General features: G+C 37.0%; 1 long non-coding RNA gene across 1 annotated transcript in view; it reads left to right on the plus strand.

Annotated features, from left to right (window-relative positions):
• The window catches only part of LOC128249610 (uncharacterized), a 10,520-nt gene extending 9,695 nt beyond the window's left edge, over positions 1–825 (plus strand). The window contains exon 3 of the long non-coding RNA XR_008265723.1: positions 500–825. This is a non-coding gene — a long non-coding RNA (uncharacterized LOC128249610). The remainder of the gene's footprint in view (positions 1–499) is intronic.
• Positions 826–7,244: the final 6,419 nt, after the last annotated feature.

Raw genomic sequence — 7,244 nt, forward strand, 5'->3', positions numbered from 1 at the left:
TATATATATATATATATATATATATATATATGTATGTATATATATATATATATATATATATATACATATATACATAGATAAATACATACATACATACATAAATACATACATACATACATACGTATATATGTGTGTGTATGTGTATACATGTATGATTTTTCTTTGAGTTTTATTTAAGTTCTTGAGAGAGTCCAAACTGGTTGCTAACAAAGCGACAAGATGTTTTGAGCTAAGAGAGTTCCCGGTGTTTGTGAAAATGTGATCGAGTTGTTGTGTTGGTTGAACTATCGATACATACACCCAAGTGTTTGCACCTATTCACATAAGAATCTCAGATGGAGAATTTTTGGAATGTCTTACAAATCTTTACTGTGCTACTAGTAGATTGGATTTGGGAAATCCACATGAGTTTCTTTTGCTCTGTCTCTTTTCCTTCTAAGTTTTTGTTCAAATTTCATGGTAATGCACTTATACTCTTCTATTCTTTGATTTGTTTCAGACATTTGACTGCGGCCATGCTGGAGCACCGTCTTTAGTCGAGCAAATCCGTCTACCAAATCCACTCACAAGGCTTTGGTCGGCCCCTAGGCTATATTAGAAGACACTTGCCCAAGGTACCACGCAGTGGGACTGAACCCGGAACCACGTGGTTCGTAAGCAAGCTATTTACCACACAGCCACTCCTACGCATTTTACTGTTCCTAAGTGGAACAGTAAAAATTATGCAAAACTTTTCTCAAGTTCTCCATGTAATATACACACATACGTGTACATACATATATACATGTATACATGCATACATACATACAAACATACATACATCTTTTATCTTTTTCTTCAGTCATTAAATGAATCGCCACCAATGCTTTTTATTTTTTTAAGCCTGTTCTTATTCTATCAGAATATTTTGCTGAACTGCTAAGTTACGGGGAAGTAAACACGTCAGTACCGGTGGTGGTGGGGACAACCACACACACACAAAAACACACACACACAAAAACACACACACACACAAACACACACACACAAAAACACACACACACATAGGACTGGCTTCTTTCAGTTTCCGTTTACCAAATTCACTCACAAGGCTTTGGTCAGCCCGAGATTAAAGTACAAGACACTAGCTCAAAGTGCAACACAGTGGGACTGAACCCGGAACCATGTGGTTGAGAAACAAGCTTCTTACCACACTCACACACACCAACGCATGCGCAGGCATAGCTACATAGAAACACACGCATTCACATACACACACATACACGTTCACACATACATACACACACACGTACATATATACATGCATACTTACATATATGCACACGTACACACATGCATGCATGCATCCATCTATTCATACACACGCATACACACACACATACATTCAACACAATTACATATATGAAGTTACTGTGAATAACAGTTGTGCATTCACAAGTATCCATTTAAAACTACTCTCCATGATTTTAAAGTATAAAATACAGATCTTCTAAAGCCAGCGCCATTACCAACCAGCTTTTTCTTAGTCTTTACAAGATTTTCTTTATCTGTTGCTATAAAATAGTTGTTTTTTTTTTATATAGAGGATGAAATTAATCGAATCTTAAAAGCCGTTACATCTTAGTAGCTTCAGCATCTGATATATCTGGTTGTCTAAAATATTTCTACCACGGATTTGAATTGTTATTCAAACCGTTGTAAATCTGATTAACTCTGTGAAAGGTACACATACGTGGTCAAAAGCAGTCATAGAAGGAAGAATAGACACGCTCATACATGCATACATATATGAATTTATTACATGTGTGTGTGTGTGTGTGTCTATGTGTATGTGTGTCTATGTGTGTGTGTGTGTGTGTGTGTCTATGTGTATGTGTGTCTATGTGTGTGTGTGTGTGTGTGTCTACATACACACACATATATATATACACACACATATATATTATGATTTATTACATGTATATATGTGTGTGTGTGTGTACGTGGGACCGTATATATATATATATATATATATATGTATGTATGTATGTGTGTGTGTGGGTGTGTGTGTGTGTGTGCGTGCGTGCGTGCGTGTGTGTGCGTGCGTGCGTGCGTGCGTGTGTGTGCGTGTGTGTATCTTTTTCAGTCATTAGACTGCAATTGTTTACTATGAAATATTCTGATGTGATTGTCTGTGTTTTTTAACACTAACCCATCTAGCATTTATCCAGTACTTATTATTATTATTATTATTATTATTATTATTATTATTTGAAACCTGGTACTTATTCTATCACACTCATTTTACCAAACTGCTAAGTTAAGAGGACATAAACAAATCAACACTGGTTGTCAAGCGGTGGTAGTGGACAAAGACAGAGAGAGAGAGAGGGAGAGATGTGTGTATATATATATATATATATATATAGTAAAGTCTATTTGCCAACGTCTACGCAAGACGGTGTTACTACTTTTTAGCGTCAGGAAAACATCTTTTCCAGCTGGTTACCGACATATGATATGCGTCCATATATTGTAAGCAAGAGAGTCTACCACTCCCTTTCTAGCCGTAGTGATACCTGTAGACCAATGGTTTCCGGGTAATTTCCCTTCCTCCGTACAGGACAACCGCCGGCTACAGATACCAGTCACTCGCTCTTGCTCACAGTATATACTTTTAATGCAACACACAGTCGCTGATCTCATAAGGAGAAAGACAACTAGTTTTAAATCTCTGAGCGAGAAATATGTAGTAACAGTATCGAACAGTAAAGTCTATTTGCAAATGCAACGTGGCAGTCCTACGCAGGACGATGTTATATATATATATATATATATGTGTGTGTGTGTGTGTGTGTGTGTGTGTGTGTGTATGTGTGTGTGTGTGTGTGTATCTCCAGAAGGATAGCTAAACTAAATAAAAATATCCGCAGACAAGAATAAAACATCGGAGATTAAGACAATATCATAAGGTGTGAGGTGAACAATTAGTACACACAACAATATATTAATTACATTCAACGGAAAAAAACTGATTAAAATCTATGGAATTTCCACCCCACCCCAAACTCTCTCTCTCTCTCTCTCTCTTTCTCAATGAAGAATTCTAATGCAGGAATGGGTATGAAATCTCCATTAGCGAAAAAGACAAATTTAGCAGTATTAGCCGCAAGCTTGTATAATTTTTTTCTTTCTTTTCACTAGAAATTGTTTAACAGAAAATGAATACAAATAATAGCTCCGAAAAAATAGCTCTTTCAATTAGAAGATGGCGATTATTTTTTAGTCTTAGATTTAGAATAAAAATCAATATTTTAAATACAATCAATATTCGATAAACATCAAGCAGAAGAATTCCACAAAAGCTGTGGAAACACTATATAACAAGAAGAGATCACGAAATGACTTAACAGTTGGATATTGGTACAAGATTTTGACTTTCTTCTGAAAACCAGTCACGTCTATATTTGCAAAGAAGTATGGGAATATGAATTCATATATGAAATTAATTTGCGATAACAGTCAAATATTATAATTCATATAAAAAACACTGACTTAGCCGAAAATAACAGGCCCGTCGGTAGTATATACTCGGTGTATAAAATATCTTCAGACGCGGTTTCAGTTCTTTTGTGATAACCGCAATCCTCGTCGGATCAAAGGTGTCAGGGTGTGTCTAACAACTTCTAATAAAACTGTGCTGTCTGTAGTAAAAACGAAGTTTACTGATGCCTTATGTGGAGGCGCAATGACCCAGTGGTTAGGGCAGTGGACTCGCAGTCGGAGGATCGCGGTTTCGATTCCCAGACCGGGCGTTGTGTGTGTTTATTGAACGAAAACACATAAAGCTCCACGACGCTCCGGCAAGGGGTGGTGGCGAACCCTGCTGTACTCTTTCGCTCCAACTTTCTCTCACTCTTTCTTCCTGTTTCTTGAGTAACGCTGCAATGGACTGGCGTCCCGTCCAGCTGGGGGGAACACATATGCCATAGAAACCAGGAAACCGGGCCCATGAGCCTGGCTAGGCTTTAAAAGGGCGCATAAATAAATAAAAAACTGATGCTTTATAACAGTATGACTTGTTGATAGAAAAACATTCGATTCTATTCCGCATCAATCTTTCTAAAACCACCCTAATTCGTAAAAATACCTTCTGCCGCTGAAGGGTTTGCAGTAACCAGTCGGAAGATTGTTGGCGACCTAGCGAACTCCTCTGGTGTACAATTGTTTACTATGAAATATTCTGATGTGATTGTCTGTGTTTTTTTAACACTAACCCCTCTAGCATTTATTTTAGAGAAAATTCTTATTTTATAGATTTAAACATCTATAGTGGACAAATATTTACAATGCCGAGAAACAGCTGGAAGTAATAGTAACACTTTTATAGGAAAGGAATCTAAGGAAAGAAAATGTCAAAATGTCAACATCCCGTGGTTGAACTTGAAAAAAAAAAACTGTAGGTGAAAACCAATACTTTTACTTCTCTCACTGTCTGTCTCATCTGTTTTACACACTGGAAACTTTAAATATGTAAGCATTTATGAAGATGCGTCATATTAAGTTATTGTAAACGAAAAGAAAGTGATCTAATAGATAAAGTATATTACACTGAATTGAAAAGAAAATTATCGCACTTGGAGTTTTCTACTTAGAACAAGATAATATACTGAAATGAATTTTTAATATTAATACTGGCAACAGCACAGACATTCGAGATAATTTAATGCTGTATGGAGAAAATTTACTCCAACGAAATTTAAAATCGAAAGATCGTATCATCAAATGGAAGTTTGCACAAGTTCTGTCTCAGAAGAAAAGAAAGAGGCATAAGATTAGTCTAAGAAAACTTTTGAGTACTGAATGGCATCATTCAGATGGCATCTACTAAACGAAAACACCAATAAGAAAAATATAAATAAACCAAATTCTCAAAAGAGGTAACAATCACCGAGAAGTAGCTACACCACAACGATGGTTCCCACCAAGTAAACATCACAACATTGGTGACCAATCACACTTGCGATATAGTATTTTAGCTGTAAAGTAAGGAAGGACCTAATTTTAGTTATAAAAGACACTAATGAACGTGGCTCCGTTGGAAGATATTGATGGTATATGTTTACGAATATTAGTGATCAAATTCTGAGTTACATGACGGAAACTGTATAGAAGTTGCTTGGCGGGATCATACCTATAATGCAAAGTTCCATCTTGTTCATATGTTTTGTGACTCTGATTCTACCTGGCACTCCCTTTAAGAGTTTACCTGTGTGTTGAAAACCAGACACTTATATGAAATTTTGATAAGCTGGACATTTCCTTATGGAACAATTCAGTACTGATCGTCGAAACGGACGGAGACTCTACCTTCTTTTAAATAACTTGCCGTTTTTTAAAATTGTGCGCCAATACCTTGGCCTCCATATCTCAATTTTTCAAATAACGGTTATATTGTCATCCCTAATAACACTGGTCAACAGCCAATTTTCACCAGGGATATTATAAAGTGTTTTTGATGTAGTTTTGTCCGCAGATTTCAAAAATGCAATCGGTGTCCTTCTATCAGGCACAGTTTTTTGATGAGATAAGAATGGTGTATAACTCCCATCAGCAGTATCGCTACACGTAAACGTCTTATACAGGTAAATTCTGACTTCTGTTTTATAACTATTTGTATTCATTTTGTAATTTTATGTTTTCATAATCTTTTCTTTTTATAAATTTTACTTTCTGCAAGAACAGTCCTGATATATTTTGTCATGTCTGTGGTTCATTTACCACCAAAGCTCAGCAACGTGCCATCACAAGTGAAATCAAGATCTACCAGTTATACTTTGGCTGCTCTCTCGGGATCATGATAAGAGTTGGTCCCCAAACAACATCTGCTCAGCTTGTTCAAATGGACTAAGGGATTGGTTAAATAAGAGGAAGAGAGCAATGCCATTTGCAATACCTATGATTTAGAGAGAGCCAAAGGATCATTTCATGGACTGTTATTTCTGCAACGTTAATGGAATCAGCAAGGAGACCAGTACCAAACAACAATGATGATCTTCCTATTCCAATACCACCAGAAAAAATGGCCTTCAGATGTCTGACGAAGATGTATTTCCCGAAGAAAATACTACTGCTGTGGAAGACACTGAAGTGAATGAAGATTTCACGATTGAAAATGAAGACGTACCACAGAAATTGTCTCAAGGAGAGTTAAATGATTTAGTTAGAGACTTGTCATTGTCGAAGGATAAAGCTGAACTATTAGCATCTCGCCTACAAGAAAAGTTTCTGCTTAAGAAAGATGTTTGTATTACTCATTTCAGGAAGAGAAATAGGGGTCTGACTTCATGCTTCTCTGTTGATGGACTACATTGTTTCAGTAATAACACTGATGAGTTATTTCGCTGTTTGTTCCAAGAGCATGTTCCAGCTGAATGGCGCTTATTCATTGCTTCATCTAAGAGAGGCCTCAAGGCAGTACTACTACACAATGGCAATAAGAAACCATCCATTCCCATAGGACATTCAGTGCACATGAAGGAGTGTGATGAAAACATGCAAGTACTCCTCTCAATGCCATAAAGTATACAAACTACAGCTGGAAAATATGTGGAAACTTGAAAGTGATTGGAATGTTGATGGGAATGCAATCTGGGTTCACGAAATATTGTTGCTTTTTATGCCTATGAGACAGTCATACAACTAACAAGCACTATGTGCAATCAGAGTGGCCTTTGCAAAAATCATATGAGCCGGGAGTTTCTAGCGTCCAAATTAAGCCACTTTTAAACCCAGAAAATGTTCTTCTTCCCCCTCTTCATATAAAGCTTGGCCTCATGAAACAATTCGTGAAGATACTTGCCAGGAAAAACTCAAAAGGTTTTGAATATGTGAAGGCCAAATTTCCAAAAATCACCGAGTCAAAACTGAAGGAGGGCGTATTCATAGGTCCGCAGATAAAAGAACTCCTGAAGGACAACCACTTCCTCACAGCACTGGATGAGATTGAGCTTAAAGCCTGGGAATCCTTCAAATGGCTCCGTGAAAATTTCCTAGGCAACAAGAGATCTCTATCGTTTAGAAATGGAGTGAAATGTCTTCTAGACTCCTACGCTGCAATGGGCTGTCAGATGTCACTAAAAGTTCATTTCCTTGATTCACATCTGAACTTTTTTGCAGAGAACCTTGGAGCAGTGTCTGATGAGCAAGGGGAACACTTTCATCAAGATATTGCATCGATGGAACAACGATATCAAGGATTTTGG

Source organism: Octopus bimaculoides, chromosome 16 (assembly GCF_001194135.2).
Source record: "Octopus bimaculoides isolate UCB-OBI-ISO-001 chromosome 16, ASM119413v2, whole genome shotgun sequence".
NCBI classification, from domain to species: Eukaryota; Metazoa; Mollusca; class Cephalopoda; order Octopoda; family Octopodidae; genus Octopus; species Octopus bimaculoides.